Source organism: Macaca fascicularis, chromosome 9 (assembly GCF_037993035.2).
Source record: "Macaca fascicularis isolate 582-1 chromosome 9, T2T-MFA8v1.1".
Classification (NCBI taxonomy): domain Eukaryota; kingdom Metazoa; phylum Chordata; class Mammalia; order Primates; family Cercopithecidae; genus Macaca; species Macaca fascicularis.
The window spans coordinates 133,015,614-133,035,209 of NC_088383.1; the positions used below are offsets into that span (position 1 = coordinate 133,015,614).

Here is a 19,596-nt window from a genome sequence, read left to right on the forward strand (position 1 = left end):
CAGTTGGCTTTGGGGCTCAATTTCTGCCACCAAACATGGTCCCAATTCCAGCACCACCAGCGCCACATCAAACATCTCACATTGTGCATGGTCCACATCTCCCCTAATCTCTCTGCCTTGATATATCTCAGTTACAGGATCTCTGAATCCCAGGATGTTGTGATCATTCTCAGATTCATGCACAGTCAATGACTACAAATTTGAGGGATGAATTGAAATATCAGTGCTTTTCAGTCAATGAAAAATCTCAAGAATACTAAGGAGGATGGTTAGAATGGGAGCAGGCAGAGAAAATGTGTTTTTTCCCTCTCGCTGGCATCAGCAGTCTCTTTCTTAGAGTTAACCTTTATTATCAGATTAGGAAGCAAAAGTTAATGAAAATTTAGAAACAATGAAATGAGTCTCTCCTTCAGTAGAATGTATCATATTAAAAAACCACTTGACTTTAAGTTATTAAGCAATTAAATCCAATGTATAGTATTCCCTCGAGTGGCACAGAGCTTCAGACCCTGACATAATTTTTCATTTTCATCATCTCGAGCAAGATATGATTCTTAAAAACCCATTAATAGAATCCTGTGGTTATAAAATATATTGTTGCCCAAATGACACTTCTTTGTAGATGTCATAAAAAGAGCCATGGATAAGCAAAAAAGGAGACCTACTTAGTTTCTGGCAGTGGTAGATCACCACTAATTGGCTGTGTGACCCTGAGCAAGCCACATAACCTCTCTGAGCTTTGGTTTCCTCAATAGCAAAATTAGGAAAATAGGGCACCTTAACAGGTACTAAATTAGCTACTACATGTAAAGAGTTTGAATAATGCCTGACACATATTTAGCATACCATAAAAGGTAGATAGCATTGATAACAATAGCATCATCAACTACTACTATGATTTTTCATTGTCAGTGAATGCCAAAAACATTTGAAGTGGGATCAAAGATGAAAGATCCTATACCACATGATTATTCTTTAGCAATTGAAAATTATCCAAGAGTAGTAGATTCATCTCCAACTCTACACACGCCACGCCTCAAACAACCCTCACTGTGTCCATAGAGGCGGCATTAACTAACCCCGCATCAAGATCTCCATGTACTGGCTGAAGGATTAAACAATCAGAACTCAACAGAAGAAATGTTCATGCCCCTTGGACTGAAAACCTCGTGTTTTCTCAAAATATGGTGGCCAAGAAATAGCCAAGCTGTGTGTTTCCCAAAACGTCTTCCTCCCACAAAATGTTCCGCTTGCCGTTGGTGAGTGTTCCATGCTTAAATTATTTGGAGAAAATGTGGAATGGACAAAATTACACAGAATTCTTTACAGCCGAACTTTTCAGGGCCTTTGATATGCTAATAAGCCCTGTGAATCCACAAGAGAGGAATATAATACACAAAGTTGTAAGTACATAATTGGCCAAGGAATCTCACTAGGGTATCAAGGAGCCAGTTTGAGAAAGGCTGGTCAGTAGAGGCTGAGACCTGAGTCCTGCAGAGGCGCCGGGGCGGGGATGCAGAAGGGGCCAGTTCTGGGAAGCCAGGCCGGACATCTCAGGCCCTACCCCCATCTCTTATCCCTGAGGGCAGCTGGAGGGACATGAGGGCAGCTGAAAGGACATGTCAGAAACCTCAAGACTCAACCTCTGCTTCAAACTTGCTCAACCACCCCTGACCCATCGCTTGCTACAAACAATTCTTCCAAACTAAAGAAACAAAAGGGCAAGATCCCCTACTTGGAAACTCCATCATTAAGGCCAAGAAAACATTTTTTCACATGTCCAAGACAGGGCCAAGCCGGGGTTAAAAATGAGACTCCAACCAGCAGCTCAGCAGGGAGGGAATTCACACCCTCCTGTCTTTCTGCTGCAGAAGATCGAATTAGATTCTTTAAAAAGCAAACAAAACACGGACTTTGAAGCTCCAAGACAGGAATGTACATAATCTGGACCCAAACGAATGGGCAAAACATTCCTAAACAAGGGCAGGGGAAGCTCATTTCAAGCAAAGCGAAAACATGAGCAGCTGACAGTCTCAACAGAGAGGAGGGAAGATGGGGTGCCCGGACCGGGTCCACAGAGCATGTCTGCCGGGCAGCCGCCCCCTCCAACCAGCCCAGCCTCTGCAAGTCCTGCTTCCTAAACAGAAAGAACTGAGGAGGCAATTTGAGAGGCTGCAAGAACCTTAGCAAAACACTCAGATACAGTGTTTTCTCAGCTCCTAGCATTCTTTCATTCGTTCATTCATCTGTTCAACAAATATCTTTTGAAGAACAGCTGAGTGTTGCACATGTCCAGTTAGGGGGAGGCCAGCCAAAAGCCAATACAAGATGAGGGATGTGATGTGGAAATAAAGAGATGAGTATTTGGTCTCTATCCTTGGGTACTGGTACACAGGTGCTAAAATCCTTGGAATTTTTCTGAGTGATGGGGTGAGAGAAGCACCTGTCGTCATTCATGACAAGCCCCTTTCAGCCATATCTGAGTGTATCCTGATGCGGTGACCCTTTGCAGGCCAGGATAGCTCCAGGCTGAGGGCTGGTCACCAGAAAGACCAAGCCTCAGTTAGCAGCTTTCAGCAAACCCCCCAAACTCCAGGTCGGGAAGAAGGGCTGCAGATGAAGTCAATCACCAGTGGCCAATGATTTAACCAATCATGCCTTTGTAATGAAACTGCCATCAAAACCCCTAAACCACTGGGCTCAGGCAGCTTCCAGGTTGGTGGACCCTTCGAGGTGCTGGGAAGGTGGAATGGAGGGAGAGGGCATGGAAGCTCTACACACCTTCCTCCAACATACCTCACCCCATGCGTCTCATCTGCTGGCTGTTTCTGCATTGTATCCTATAATAGACTGATGATGAGCCAAGCACTCTCCTGAGTTCTGTGAGTCATTCTAGAGAATTACTGAACCTGAGGAGGTTGTGGGACTCTCTTGCCTTTGTAGCCAATTTGGACAGAAGCATGGGTAACCTGGGGACCCAGTACTTGGGACTGGCATCTGAAGTGGAGCAGTCTGGTGGGACCAAGCCCTCAAACCTGTAGAGTCTGCCTCTGGTAGGGGCAGACTTGAATTGAATGGTAGGATAATCAGTTAGGTTCTGGAGTTGGAGGATTTGCTGGTGTTGGAAAACACCCCTGGGCTGGGGTGGGAAGGGGGGTCCTCTCTGAGAAAAAACATAAAACTACCTCACATTTACAAGTTTTTACCAAAATCGATAGCCACTGTATAGTATGTCAAACATGCAGTAAGATGGACAAGCAATCTGAAGGCCAGGTGAATCCCTTGTAAGTGAAGGCCCTAGAGCCCGGCGGCTTCCAGACGAGCCCTCCCCTGACGGGTGCGAGTGGTGCAGGGCTGACCCAGAGAGGAGTTCTGTTCCCAAGTGGAGCTTCTGTCCCACCAGGGGTAGGGGTTGCAGGGCACAGGCTATAAAGAAGTCCCAAATGAATAAGATAATCCCAGATGCTGCTAGATAAAGGCTATGCAGAAAAGAATAAAGAAAAAGGGGAGAGAACAATAAAACCATTGGAACAGGGTTTTGGAATTCTTTGTGCCATCCTAGGATGGCCCATTCTTTGTTGTCAGGGCTGTCCTGCGTAGGATGCTTAGCAGCACCCTGGCCTTTACCCACTGGATGCCATAGCACCCGTTCCCCTGAGATGTCACAACTAAAAACGTCTCCAGTCTTTGTCAATGTCCCCTGGGGTGCATAATCACCCCTGGGTTAGAGTCACTGCCTTAGAGGAGTGGGAGGTATGATACACAGGGTGACAGGGAAGACCTGATTTCACAGGGACATTGGAGGAGAAACCTGAATGACAAGAAGGAAGCCAGTCACATGGAGACCAGGGGAAGCAAAGGCCCTGTAGAGAGATGCTGTGGGGAGTCCCAACCCATGAGGGCTACTGGCAGCGTAGGCCAGTAGTGGGGGTGGAAACCCAATGGGAGAGGAGGCAGGGACCAGGCTCTGTAAAGTCTTGAAGGCCAAAGTCAGGGGTGGGATTTGCTCAAGTGCAAAAAGGGAGGCACACTATATATTCTTTTTTTTTTTTTTTTTTTTTGAGATGGAGTCTCACTCTGTGGCCCAGGCTGGAGTGTAGTGGCACGATCTTGGCTCACTTCAACCTCTGCCTCCCAGGTTCAAGCGATTCTCCTGTCTCAGCTTCCGATGTACTGAGATTACAGGCACACACCACCGCGCCTGGCTAATTTTTGCATTTTTAGTAGAGACGGAGTTTCACCACATTGGCCAGGCTAGTCTCGAACTCCTCGCCTCAAGTGATCCAGCCCGCCTTGGCCTCCCAAAGTGCTGGGATTACAGGCATGAGGCACCATGCCTGACCTCAAAAGAATTTTCATACTATGTATAATTATTAAAGAGCATAACTCAGGGAAGAAAAATCCAAGTAATGGGGTGGTATTGAAAGGAAAATGGATTGCTGTTATGTTCCTTATCTGGCCTTTTCCATAGGCCACAAATTATCCCAAGCACAGTCATTCAGAAACCTAACACTCAAGTGGTTCCTCCTTCAGAAAGGAGTCATGTATGCCCCTGCACTTCACCTGTCTGGAATGTCCACGTTTGGTGCCGGTCGACTCAGACAAGACGGGGCCCTTGGCGCTTCCGTTCATGTATTAAACCAAAGGATTCAGGTGTACATTTCAGTGAGATTACTTCCCACCTGGGCTCAATTCTGAGCCTGATGGATGCAGACCATCACTGTGGGAACCTGGCACCAGGAGAGAAATCAGATAACGGGTCCCAAAATAGAAAGTGTTCAATTACCCAGCCCTTGCTTGGACACCCCCTATTAACCTATGCACCCAAGCATCATTAGCAAGCCATTTATAACAAAATTGTAATTGAGAGACCCAGAAATACCACTTTAGATTAAGTAATTGAATGCCCCCTCAGTGTAAGATCGATAAAGGGCATCCAATTTCACCCTAGGAAAAACTTATTAAATTATTGTAGCTATAAGCTGATATAGCAGAGGAAAGATGTATGAAACTTCAGAAGAAATCTGGATGGATTTAAATAAATAGCTTCATTTTGGTAGAACATTTACATCTGCCCTCTGGGGAGAGAGAGGGAAAAAAATAGCTAATTACATTATTTTACCTTTATGTTTTAAGGAAAAAAATTCAATGGCTCTTAATTAACCTTTACTAAAACACAAAGCCTTCTTCTGATTAGTATGTCTAACTGCTGACATTCCTCTTTAGGCTATATATATGGAAATACATTTTTTCAAGGAATATTAATCAACAAGTAGGAGAAGGAACATTTTTCACATGTAGCTCGAAGACAGAAGGTTGTTGCTGAGACTGAGAAGAAAGCCAACAAGACTGAAGAGTTCTGTACAAATTGTAAATCATCAGATTCAGTCTTCTACCTGGACGTTGACAGTTTTGATCACATCCAGTCAATAAGCAGAATAAAGCCACATCACAACATTCACTGGCCCATAGCATAGTGGAGAGAACACAGCAGTCACATGGGTTAGGATTCCAAGTCCATGTCCACCCCGTGGCCTTGGGAAAATCACTTAAGGTTTCTGGGCCTCTGTATTTTCAAAAGAAGTCCCTGCTAGCAACAGATCACGTACAGCATTGGAGTTCAGAGCCCAAGTGCTAGAGCCAGGCTGCTCAGGTTTGATCTTGAACAAGACATTAAACATCTCTTCTCCCCATTTCCTTGGATACAACTTAGGAATAATCACAGGACCTGTGTCATGGAAGTGCTGTAAGCACCTAGTGAACTCATTCATGCAAGGTACTTAAAAGAGTATCTGGCCCGGCTGAGCGCAGTGGCTCACGCCTGTAATCCTAGCACTTTGGGAGGCCGAGGCGGGTGGATCACAAGGTCAGGAGTTCGACACCAGACTGACCAACATGGTGAAACCCCATCTCAACCAAAAATACAAAAATTAGGGAGTGGTGGCGCATGCCTGTAATCCAAACTACTCAGGAGGCTGAGGTAGGAGAATCATTTGAATCCAGGAGGCAGAGGTTGCAGTGAGCCAAGATTGTGCCACTGCACTCCAGCCTGAGCAACACAGCAAGAGTCCGCCAAAAAAAAAAAAAAAAAGTGTCTGGCCCATAGTTAGTGCTCAATAAATGTTAGCTGGTATTACAGATGCACAGTGCTGGCCCACAGTGGGAATTTGATAAATAGTTATTTATTACTCTTTACCATAGATTGCATTATTGGTCTCAAGTTTTTCTTCTTCCCCTTGTTCACATTCTTTGCCACTTTGGAGGGCCTTCAGCTGCAGCAGTGATGTATTTCTCCACCCTTCGGTTTGAGTTGGGTGGCTTGCTTTGGCCAGCAGAATGAGGCAGAAGTGGGCTTAGGGCTGGCACATGCCAGGCCCTCAGACATGTCCTGTGTACTCATTTGTCCTCTTGCACCCTTGCTTGGCCAGGAGGAGTTGAGACAGGTGGAGCAGGGCCACCTGGCTGAGCCCACCCAGAGCAGCCAACACCCACTGGATCTCAGCCAATTCCTAAAGACAGCAGAGAAATAATAAAGGGTCGATTTTTCTTTTTCTTTTTTTTTTTTTTTCGAGACAGAGTCTCACTCTGTCGCCCAGGCTGGAGTGCAGTGGTGTGATCTCAGCTCACCGCAACCTCTGCCTCCTGGAGGCTGGCTACCACCAGCAGTAGATATGCCAACATGATAATGGAAATTCAGAGGGGAGGCTGGGCGCAGTGGCTCACGCCTGTCATCCCAGCACTAGGCAGTCGGATGACTCAAGCCCAGGTGTTCTAGACCAGCTTGGGCAACATGGCAAAACCCCGTCTCTATAAAAAATACAAAAATTAGCTGGGTGTGGTGGTGCACACCTGTAGTCCCAGCTACTCGGGAGGCTGAGGTGGGAGGATTGCTTGAGCCTGGGGAGGTTGTGGCTGCAGTGAGTCGTGATCACACCACTGCACCAGCTGTGCAACAGAATGAGCCCCTCTCTCAAAAACAAACAAACAAAAAGAAACTCAGAAGGGAGCTGTTCCTGAATCAAGACACAATGGCTGAAACATCGGAAAATAACACACCAGGTTATTTTCTGACAAAATGTGTGTGTATGACAACCACAGCTGTTTTGTTTTAGATATCCAAACAACCGGCCCACACTCCCCCGCCTCCTGATGAAGAGGCCTTCCTCCTTGCCTCTTTTCAGTTACTAATTTCTTCCTTGCTTCCTTCCTCTCCCTGAGCAAGCCTTTCCTGTAATCTGATCCTTATGGTTTCCTTGCCAGATTTCATCTTTCCTGATGCCTGGGACGCGTCACTCGTGCTTTGTCTAAAACAGGTATTCTCAAACCACGATCTGGGGGATCTTCCTGGCCGGCCCAAAATCTGTGCATACAAAACCCAGGCAGTTTTTAAGCTTATTTTTAAAGCACACTTGACTGTCTTTTAAGTTCATCATCAACATTACTTTTGGTTAATCACGACCACCTTACATGCATACAAAGTACATTCAATGCTATTATTTTAGTCCGTAAGCCATATCCATAATAAACAGGCATTTCCCCAAGACCAGATCTCTATAATATGCAGCCAGCGCCTTCCCCGTATTCTGAGCTCACTGATTCTCAACTTGGTAGTGTCATGTACGTCCGTGTGAAGAGGCCACCAAACAGGTTTTGTGTGAGCAATAAAGCTTTTTAATCACCTGGGTGCAGGCGGGCAGAGTCCCAAAAGAGAGTCAGCGAAGGGAGATAAGGGTGGGTCTGTTTTATAGGAGTTGGGTAGATAAAGGAAAATTACAGTCCATGGGGATTTGTTCTCTGGCGGGCAGGAGTGGGGGTCACAAGGTGCTCAGTGGGGGAGATTTTTGAGCCAGGATGAGCCAGGAAAAGGACTTTCACAAGGTAATGTCATCAGTTAAGGCAAGGACCAGCCATTTTCACTTCTTTTGTGGTGGAATGTCATCAGTTAAGCCAGGACAAGGCATTTTCACTTCTTTTGTGATTCTTCAGTTACTTCAGGCCATCTGGGCGTATATATGTGCAAGTCACAGGGGATGCAATGGCTTGGCTTGGGCTCGGAGGCCTGACAGGTAGAAAGATGGGATGTAGGAAAAACGGTTTCCAAGCAGTCAAAAATAAGACACTATGCCAGGCTTCGGAGTCAGGGAGACCTGCATTTCAACCCGAATCAAGTCTAAGGCTGCTCTAATGATCTCAGGCAACGAATTTAACCATTCTGTGACTAGGTTTCCTCATCTGTAAAATGGGAATCAAATGATCTGTCTCCTAGTGTGAATGTGAGGAAGAAATGAGGTCATATACACAAAATGCGTAACCCAGAGTCTAGTACCCTGCAAGCCTTGGAAGGATGAGCCATCCCAAAATATGCCAAATTGATATGTTGATTATTTTGAGTCAAAAACACTGGAGGAATTATAGTTTCAGACAGGGCCAGCTGACCTGTCTCTTCCTGCATACTCCAAGCCGTAGACTCCTCTGGGAGGAGTACCCTTCCCCTGCCAGGCTGAGAAAATGGCCCTCCTCAGCAGAGCCTGGGAACTGGGGGCTGCAATGGACCAGGATAAATACACTTCACAAAGGAACCCTTCTCTTCCACTGGTTTTACACACCCCATATATCTCCCAGAGACTCCCCTAGAAATGTATATTGCTCCACCAGATCCCTTGTGTTCCATCTCTTCTGAAATTGATTGTTCTTTGTCTAAAAGGTCTAAAACCTTCAACTCCACTCTCTTGTGAAGATTCCCAGGTCCGTGTAAAACTAACAAAGTGTGTTTGCTTTCCTTTTGTTTGTCTGCCTGGTGTCAAGTTGGCTTCTGGATGCAGCTGAGGAGCCCGCAAAAGAGTTAACGAGGAGGGGGCTGGAGGTGATCTCTGGCTCTCCTGCATCTCAATACATGACCTGGATTCCTTGCATTATTACTGGAGAGTCCCTTGGGTCCCCACTCCAGGGTTACTTGCTTTCAGTGTGCATATATTATCATTCCAGACACTGGTGTCCAATTTTCTTGTCTGCCACTCATCTGAGGTGATGCCCTGGAAGAGGCAGGTAGCCACACAGATGCAGGAAGTAACACCCAAGTTCTACAGTAGAACAACGTACTAAGAAGCTGAGCTGGCCGGGATCATTTGGGCACCCCTGTCACCAGGGCCCATAGCTCTGGCGAGCCGGGCACAGCTGTGGGGAAAATTCTGGAAAAGCTCACCCCCTCCAAACGACTGTGGCCATCCAGAACTTGTTTCAGTGCTCAACAGCAAGGGCCAACCTTCCAGAAACGCACCCGTCCCCAAAGATCTAGGGTAAACCAGCCACTGCTGTACAGATGGGAAATGCCAGGCAGTGAAGCTCCTGGGATCCCTGAGGATTCTACTGCAGTCATTCACAATCAGAAACACCCGGAACCCCTCAACAATGATGGTGAGCACACTCAGACCCAGGGCGAAACCCAGGTGGCCTCCAGCAAATCAACTGGCCAGTATAAACCTACGGGTACCTGTCACCCAGCCTGCCTTTTCCAGAGAAACTAAGGCCGGTGTGGTCTGTACTTCCCCAAGGACATGCAGCCCATGATAGAAAGGTGGGGCAAGAGGCCCCAGGGGCCTGACACTCAGTCTTCCACCATCCCTCAAGAGAAGAGCCCATCCTAACCTCTACCCCTACCACCCAGGCGTGGCCTCAGATAGTCCAGCGGCTTCTCCAGGCCCCTGGTGTTCTTCTCCCTTCCAATCTTCTGAGGAATCCCTTCCGAGAAAACAGATTTGCAGTCTCACCCATAGACACAGGACAGGAAGGTGAGGGAAGCATCCCAGGAGGAAGCTGATGGGATGAAACTCCCCTACCTCCTTCAATCTCCTTTGAGCGTTTTGTCGGCCTGGGGCATTGTCTTAAACTGTCTCAATTCAGACTCTAGTCATCACTCAGGCTTGTCTCCTACAGCCAGGGAAGAGCCTGCTAGGACCGGGTACAGCCCCAGGACAGAGACAAGGGATGGGGGCACAGAGATGTGCAGAGGCTGGCCTGGTGCCAAGTGTGGGGACAGGGGAAGGAAGGACAGAAAGCAAGGCGGGCAGGGGCAGGGGAGGAGGGAGAGGCGGGGCTGTCCCTTGTCGGTTGCCCTTGCAGCTGAGTCAATGGATAGGAATGGAACTAGCCCCATGCACAGGAGGCAGGCCCCAGTGCACACCCCCAACTCCTATTTTGTCCCTGTACATCAAAGAAGCCTGGGCTGTGTATAACTGGACACTCTGCAGTCCAGGCCTGTACAACTGGACACTCTGCAGCCCAGGCCTGTACAAGTGGACACACTGCAGCCCAGGCCTGTACGACCAGACACTCTGCAGCCCAGGCCTGTACAACTGGACACTCTGCAGCCCAGGCCTGTACGACCAGACACTCTGCAGTCCAGGCCTGTACAACTGGACACTCTGCAGCCCAGGCCTGTACAACTGGACACTCTGCAGCCCAGGCCTGTACAACTGGACACTCTGCAGCCCAGGCCTGTACGACCAGACACTCTGCAGTCCAGGCCTGTACAACTGGACACTCTGCAGCCCAGGCCTGTACAACTGGACACACTGCAGCCCAGGCCTGTACGACCAGACACTCTGCAGTCCAGGCCTGTACAACTGGACACTCTGCAGCCCAGGCCTGTACGACCAGACACGCTGTGGCCCAGGCCTGATGGACCGGACACACTGCGGCCCAGCCAGTACGACTGGACACGCTTTGACCCAGGCCAGTACGACCAGACACTCTGTGGCCCAGGCCTATAGGACCGGACACTCTCAGGCCCAGGCCTGTATGACCAGACACGCTGTGGCCCAGGTGGTGGCTTCCATGATGATTTGCATTTTAAAACTTCAGAGCAGCAAAGGAGGGACCCCCCACCAAGGCAGGGAGATGCTTGGTGTCCTGATCGCTAACCTGGCTGGTCACCCTGAGCGTCACTTCATCTCTCAGGGCCTCTGTTTATCCATATATAAGATACGGATTTGGGACTACCCCTTTTGGCCCTAACACTCAGGGGTGTATGATTTGAAGTTAATTTCTCCTTAATAAAAACTCATTATCTTCATCTGTTATGTCTTTCAGGGCTGCTCAGAGGCCAGTGATTTTGCAATGAGCGTTGACTAGCCGGCGCAGCGCTTGCTTTATTAGCCAGATAATTAATTCAACAGAGACGCAGAGTTTTCTCCAGATTAGTGGTCCACACACTTTTGTACATGTTTATTTAAACACCTACTATGTGCAGGGCTTGCATTTGCCGGGGCTCCAAAGACAAAGACCGCAGCGTGTCCGGTCGTACAGGCCTGGGCCGCAGAGTGTCCAGTCATACAGACAAAAAAATGAACAGCCTGAATCCTCTGGGAACATCCCATCTAACTCCAGAACAAAGACTCCAGAGGCTCCAGAAAAATGCCCACATTCGGGACTGTATATCCCATTTCAAAGACAGCCGTGAAGCCCACCTAGCCCCAGGGAATCTGCAGAAGAACTAGCTCTGCTCCAGGAATCCGAAAAAGCATGGTAACAACAGCCGTGATTCAGTGAACCAGGGCCTCTGGCCATGGCAGGCAGGAGGGAGAATGGGGTCTTTTTCCTGTTCTCTGTGATAGCTTGGTCTCTAATAAGGCAATCAGCTCCGGCTCCCTTGTGCAACCACCAGAGATATAGGCCAAACACAGCAGATGTCCCAGTCTCTCTGAAATGCACAAAATAATCAGGTTTTCTCAGCGAAGGGGCAGGGTGGACCACAGACTTCAAATATGTTCATGCTGCATTTCTCCCCCAGTGATTTCAATGTGCACAAAAGACTCTAAAGGTCTTTGTGACACAATCAATAATTTTTTCTGAAACCAAGTGAGGAGAAAAACTATTTCAGAGTGCTCATTTTATTATTTCCAGCAGTAAATCACACCAGTGTAGGGACTAGATTTTCTCATGCTTGTATATCTACTGACTCCGGTTTTCCAATAAGGCAGAGGCCGCTCAAGAGGAGCTTACGGGGTGTGCCGTGAAACGCGTCTACCGAAATGGCTCTAGGGAACAAAGCGAGGACAGTCATATAGCTGCAAAGCATTTTAGCAGCACGTGGAGTCAGTTTAGGGTTTTAAGTGGCCCCAGGGATAGCGGCAAAAGAAGAAGGAAATGCCTGATAGTCCAGTATCTGCCACCTGCAGAGGACCGTGCTAGGTCCCTTCTTGAAGGCACTCTCTGAGGTCAGCACTGAGATTCCCCAAGTCGTGTGTGGGAAACTGAGGCACAGCAGGGTTAACCACATGCCTAGAGTCACAGGGCTCCCCAGTGGTGGGGCCAAAATCCAACCGCAGGTCTGTGTGGCTGCAAAGCCCGTGATCTTTCTCCTGCAGCAGGCGAACCAAGCTGTTGTTGGCAGCTGTAGGGGAACCTGCTCAGAACTCAAGGCTCACAGAGGAGCACGGTCAGCCATCACTCAGCCCACAGGCCACCTTTCTCCCTTGTAAGGAGGTGAGGCTGGACTACAAGCTCCATAAAAGGCCAGGTCAGTGGTGCTCAACCCTGAATAGCACAGAGTAAGTGCTCAATAAATACTTTTAAATTAAAGAGTCAGGGAACAAGCTCCAGAAAGCATGGCAAATATCCAGCAAATATCCAGAACAGAGTCATTATTGCTGAGTCACAACAACAATGATGCCAGCTAACATGTGTTGAGGGCTTCCTTGTGTCCAGACACCAGGCTGGGGTTGATAGGGATTATTCTATTTAAATGTCATAATCTAAGAGGAAAGTACAATTACTACTTACATTTTACAGATGGGGAAACTGTGGCCCAGAGAATTTAATACTATACACTTCCTCCCCAAATGACTTACAGAATACAGGAGAGCGAGCTGGCCTAGGGAAGAGCTGGAGACCGAAGGCCTAGGCTGAACACTGGCCACACGGTTTAACCAGCCACATGACCGTAGGCAAACCTGTTCACCAGTTCGACCCTCATTCTCTTCATCTCAAAGTCGACGTGGAAGGCTCAGCATTGTTACATGGGTGCAGTGATCTCAGGAGCCCAGGATGTTTAACACATGTTATAATTATTCTTTTTGCACATTTTCGGGGTTCAAACACCTGCAACATCAAACCTTAACTACCAGGAAATAGTGACCCATTTTCAGACTAGGGCTCATTCTGGCTGTCATGTATTTAGACTACAAAGATGAGTGGTACCTTCTAGTTGCTGTCCAATAATTTTTCCTTGACACAAATAGAGAAATGAATGAAAAGAAGCAGCCCAGAGTATAATGCGCAGAGACTATAGATTAGGGACAGAAGAATTGCAGGGTGACTCTGTCCACCCTCAGGTCCCCAGAGTCCCCCTGCCCACTTTGACCTGACTTCATGAAGAGCAGAAAGGTTGCAGGATAGTGGAAGATGCCCAGCCCAGATGTCCTTCAGGACGGGCAGAGGAGAAAGGTCTTGCGTGGACACATAGCTCACACGTTCAAAACCAACTGCAAATCATGATTCTGCAGATGCACAACGCACCCTAGAATGAATCCATTACAGGCAGCGCGACTGAAAGGGGAGCAGCTGCACACTCCCCACCAGATGGCCTTGCTGATCCGGGTAGTTCTAAACATTGTTTTATTTCCAAAGATGAGCAAAATAAGAATCTGGTTAACCCTTCAATGAGAAGAACTGCCTGAAAACACTTCATTGGAATTTCCTTCTTTTTGATGGAAAGACCAAGCAACCCAAATAAATGAGGAGGTCCTCGGGAGGGTTTTAGAGCCAGGCGACGGGAGTTTCTCCAGGGGGGTCACCTGAGGTCAGCTGACATCCACTGTCTGCCCCCAGATGGACCCAGCCCTTACTAAGCGTGCCAAGAGGTGAGGAGAACAGCTCCGGTACCAACCCAGCTTGGCTATAGGGACCTCAGGAGTGTGCAGAGTGTGCCAGCCCCCATGCAGTGTATGCACAGCAGGTGTGCCAGCCCCCAAGCAGTGTGTGCACAGGTGTTCCAAACCCCCGAGTGTGTGCTGGTCCTCCCCAGGAGTGTATGATGTGCCAGCCCCGCCCCCAGAAGTGTGCAGAAGTGTGCCTCCCCCAGGAGTGAGTGTGCAGAGGTGTGTCTGCCCCCCCCAGAAATGTGTGTTGTGCCAGGCTCCTCCAGGAGTGTGCAAAGATGTGTCCCCCCCAGGGTGTGTGAAGGTGTGCCAGCCCCACCAGGAGTATGTGAAGGTGTGCCAGCCCCACCAGGAGTGTGCAAAGGTGTGCCTCGCCCAGGGGCCTGTGGGCATGTGGAGGTGTGCCAGCCCCTCTACCTCCGGTGTGCAGAGGTTAGCCAGGAGTTGTATGAAGCCGCAAGACAAACTGAAGCTTCCATGTTTAAAATATTTGAAATTTTCAACATTGAAATCATTGTTTTCAAATAAGTTATACCCACGTATATTACTAACTGACAAAATTTGCAGAGATCCAGCTCGCCTTGCTGGCTGCAAGCTGTCGGGACCAGCCTGGAGGACCCCAGGGAGCCCTCACTGTCTTTCACCTTTGAGTACTGAAGAGGAAATTTTGAGAAGCACTGGTGTAGGGACAGGGGGAAAGGAACCAGGATGACCTGCTGTTTTATGGCAGGCGTGAAGCTGGGAACCTGCTTCCTCTCATCTCTTTCTGACTTTTAGACAACACTAAAGGTAGGTGTAATCGCTCCATTGTGCAGATAAGAAAACGGAGGCTCTGGGTGAAGTGGCTTGCCCTAAATCACGCTGTAAGTAAATGGCAGAACTGGATTTAAACACAAGCTGAAGCCCAAACTGCCTCTCACTTCATGGAGGATGGGGACATGCACATTCACATTCACTCCCTGATATGGTTTGGCTGTGTCCCCACCTAAATCTCAACTTGAATTGTAGCTCCCAGAATTCCAACGTGTTGTGGGAAGGACCCAGGGGGAGGTAATTGAATCATGGGGTCCGGTCTTTCCCATGCTATTCTTGCGATAGTAAATAAGCACGCGATCTGATGGGTTTATCAGGAGTTTCCGCTTTTGCTTCTTTCTCATTTTCTCTTGCCACCGCCATGTAAGAAGTGCCTTTTGCCTCCCACCATGATTTTGAGACCTTCCCAGCCAAGTGGAACTGTAAGTCCAATTAAACCTTTTATTCTTCCCAGTCTTGGGCATGTCTTTGTCAGCAGCATGAAAACAGACTAATAGACTCCCCAAACAGTTCCCCATTGTTGACTGTGGGTAGCATTTGGGGGGTTTTGCTTTCTATTTACACATTTCCATCTTGCTTCCAATTTTACTCATATAGAGCAAGCATCACTTTTGTAACTACAAATAAAGAAGAAATAATAAATGTTGCACAAAAAAAGATGTGGCAAATAGAAAACGGACTGGGCCCAGGCCTCCAGGACGTGAGTGCACATCCAGTCAGACAGGTTTCTGAGACTCAGTTTCCTTATCTGTTGAACATGCATGCACTCCTTGCCTCCCTCGTCAGATCAAGTGGAATAGGGAATTGAAATGAGGCCACAGGCCACAAAGGCAAGGCAGAGGTGGGCTAAAGGCTTTGTGCAAAGCACCAGTGGGAAGCTCTGTCCAAGCTGCACTGTGTCCCCTCCTTTCTCAAGTTATCTTTGATTTAATAACATCTTTCCTTCAGACATACTATAAACCATTAAAAAACAAAAACAAAAACAAAAACCCTCCCATTACCATTCAACTCCAAATGACAGGCCTGGGAGTGCAGCTGGGAAGGACATTTTTCCTTGTCTTCTCTGCCACTGCAATGGAAAACCCCAAGCAGACCACAGAATTCCCTGGAGTGGGCATGCAGTTTTATACACACGCACAGACCAAAAGAACTCCAGGTCCAAGAGCAAAAGGGACAATGTGACCCCGGAGGATGCTGTTTTATGAACGTTCACCAATGCCCAAAGAGAATTCGACAGCGGCGGCCGAGGATCTCATTCCGTACAGCTACTAGGCACATAGGAACGGGCACATACCCTTGTGGAAAGAGAAACGTGGTGGGGAAGAAAGACAAAAAGCCAAAACCCAGAGGCAGGTAAACATCCACACATGCCATCTGGTTTGTATCAACCCCTTACCGGCTATGTGCCCTCGGGCAAACTGCTTTGCACTTCGGTGCCTCCCTTCGCTGATCTGTAGCAGGGAGATAACGGCAGTATCGACCATTTGGACAGGCGTGGAGATTAGGTGGGAGAATCCCTACAAAAATACGCCCGTGGTACCTGCCAACTCTAACTGCTCAACGAACGGCAGGCACCACCACCACCAGCCTCATTTCTTTTTCTTTCCTCCCTCCCGTTTCTGCAAACAGGATCTCAGCTCAACAGTAAGGACTTTGGCCTGGTGTATAAAGACCCAGCCGAGCCAGAATCAGTGGCGGAATACTTTTAAAAAGGATGAAGGGAGCCCGAGGCTCTGGCAGTGAAGTGGCTTGCCCTAAATCACACTGCAAGTAAGAGGCAGAGCTGGACTTAAAGGCAAGCTGAAGCCCTCTCACCTCATGGAGGATGGGGACATGCACATTCACATTCACTCATCAAGCAGTTTCCCATTGTCAAGAGTTGGGGGGCTTGGTTAAAGCTGCATGCAAACCAGCAATGTCTGAACAAAACTGCTTTGGAGAGGCTGGGAGAGAGCCCTTCTCCACCCTGACGTGGCCATGAAAACACTAGTCCCACCAAGACATCAGGAGGCAAAAGCTGTTTTTCGGAGGAAGAGAGAGATCCAGAGAAGAATCTAATTAAAAAATGGTCATTTCAGGCTGGGTGCAGTGGCTCCTGCTTGTAATCCCAGCAATTAAGGAGGCCGAGGCAGGTGGATCACCTGAAATCAGCAGTTTGAGACCAGCCTGGCCAACATGGTGAAACCCCGCCTCTACTAAAAATACAAAAATTAGCTGGGTGTGGTGGCAGGCACCTGTAATCCCAGCTACTAGGGAGGCCGAGGCAGGAGAATCGCTTGAACTCGGGAGGCGGAGGTTGCAGTGAGCTGAGATCACATCACTGCGCTCCAGCCTGGGGGACAGAGCGGGACTCTGTCTCAAAAAAAAAAAAAAGGTCATTTCAGACCCTCCTTCTCCTTGTCAACTTCCTCTTGCCTTTTAGATAACAGACCTAGTTTCTGATAGCTCCACTCAGATCTAGAATCTAGATTTCCAACCTCTGTAAAATAGGTCAAACAAGTATTTATTTATAGACCTATCGCCCAAGACACTGAACTTAGATATGCCCAGTCTATCAAAAAGGAATGTTTTTCTTTTCTCTTTTCCATTAGAGACAACCTAAAAGTGTTGATGGGACATCGCTTTAAAAAAAATATATCTCTAAGTTTCCTTATTCAGAGCCGGAAAAGTGAACATTCAATAAATATTATAACAAAGGCATGTTCCCCCAGAATACCCACGTCTCTTCAGAGTGTAGTGAAGACCCTGCTTACACTGCTGCTGTCTTGCTCATCCTGTCAAGAACCAGGGGCAGCTGCCAGCTCTGGAGGGAAAGCCTTCTTTTGCAGAGAGGTAGAGTAGAGAGGGGAAGTGAGAAGTGAGAGGCAGCGATACAGCGTATGAATCAGACAGCTGAGCTTCAAGCGTTGTGTTGTGTCCTCAGTGCTATGTAAACATGATAATAAAAAAAAACTTGTTCAAAAAATAATAAGTGGATCTTGGCTGAGGCACAGTCGTCTCCCACAGAGCAAATGATCTATGGTATGAGAAATTAGTAACCTCTCTGAATTAACCACAGAAGAGTGGAATCTTTCTCATAAAGATCTGGAAAGCATTCAGGCCTCATTACGAAGGCCAGGACTTTTTTGCAGATAGCAGATTTCCCCCTGGGCTAAAAAGAAGTCTCTCCCAAAAAAAAAAAAAAAAAAAAAAAAAGAACTTAAGAAAAGTCATTGTAGCTGACTGGTTCAAGCTGACTGGTGCAATCAAAAACTGCTCTGGTTTCTGTTTCAGAAAAATAAATATTTGATCAAAGCGCGCAGTTGTTCAGACCTGAAGTCAGTTCAGAGTAAGAATTTTGCTCCACGCAGTCGAAGTGCCTGTGTGATGGCCTCCCCATCCCCAAGGCCTTCCCCATCCTTGCAAAGGTACAGCAGCGGCCACGGAGCTGAACGCAAGCCCCTGAGTTGGAGTCCATGGGGATTCAGAGCGTGCAGCGTAGACACAGCCCTAGCTTTGTGGGGCTTGCAGCCCAGGAGACACCACACGATCATGAAACAGCCACACCCACGCTGTGACTTTGGGCAAGTCCCCCAACCTCTGAGGCCCTTCTTCGTTGCTGGGCTGTACTTGGGAACATTCAATCCCCCTTGCAGCACTGCATCCCCCAACCCCACCCCAGACCCCCGACCCCTGCTGGCTGCCTTTATCTCGCTGTCTCTGTGTGTCCATCTCCGCCTCTCCCAGCCTCCTTAGCCAGATCCCATTTTCCTCAACACCACTGGCCCTGCTAGACGCTTTCACTCTTGTTCACCCTTCAGATCTCAGGCAAGGACCCCTTCCCTGAAACCCCAGACCACACTGGCCCTGCCCTGATCTCTCCAACCCTTCCCACTTCCCTTTTTTGTGTGTGTGCTTGTCTGACTAGCATCTGCCTTAACCAGCTGATAGTCTTATCGGCTCTGTGAAGGCAAGAGAGTCTCTTGTTTTGTTCACTTTTACAAAAAAAGTCCTGGAGGAAATTATAAAGGTAGGCAAGCAACACATATAAAAACTTAGCCCAGTCATAAAGAGAGAATGCCCAATACATGTTGGGGTGGGGGCCGGGGGTTGAATTTAAAATTTGGGCTGAGCGCGGTGGCTCTTGCCTGTAATTCCAACATGTTGGGAGGCCGAGGTGGGAGGATGGCTTGAGCCCAGGAGTTCAAGACCAGCCTGGGCAACATGGCAAAACTCCATCTCTACAAAAAATTTAAAAATTTGCCAGGCACAGTGGTGGTGCCTATAGTCCCAGCTACTTGGGAGGCTGAGGTGGGGGGAATCTCTTGAACCCAGGAGATCCAGGCTGCAGTCAGCCGTGATCATGCCACTTGTACTGCAGCCTGGGTGACGCAGCAAGACCCTACCTCAAAAAGAAGAAAAAAGTAAATAAATAATAAAACTTGCCTCTAGGCTTAGTCTCTATGTCACTGAAAACCTGTTTCTCCATGACTTTCAGGAGAATTGTTGTCACCCAATATTGCTGTGGGACTGCTGGGGGTTGGCCCCAGGCTTCACTGGCCCTGGGGTTCCCGACACCCACAGAGAGCTGCTCCCTGCACCTCCCCACCCAGTCCTGCTGGAAGCAGACACAAGGGTGATTCTGAGGGCCCCATTACAACATCTCATTCCTACCAACCTCAAGAGCCCCTTCCTGCCTCTTCCAAATTAGCTTTCACCCTTAACAAAACATGCCAAAATGATATGTCTCAGTAAATTATATGATTCTTATCTGTGGCCAGAAGTCTTGTTTTTTCCGTTTTGTTTTGTTTTGACCCATTCTCAGTTTCGTATAACCCTTTCAGGCAAATTTCTGCATCCAGAAGATATAATTTTTCAGCACATGCCACAAAATCCCAGGTACTGAGCTCAGGACAAAAGAAGGAGA

At 48.1% G+C, this 19,596-nt stretch overlaps 1 protein-coding gene across 6 annotated transcripts in view; it reads right to left on the reverse strand.

Moving 5' to 3' along the window:
- Window positions 1-19,596, reverse strand: part of CHST15 (carbohydrate sulfotransferase 15) — an 85,163-nt gene that overhangs the window by 38,013 nt on the left and 27,554 nt on the right. The window lies entirely within an intron of this gene.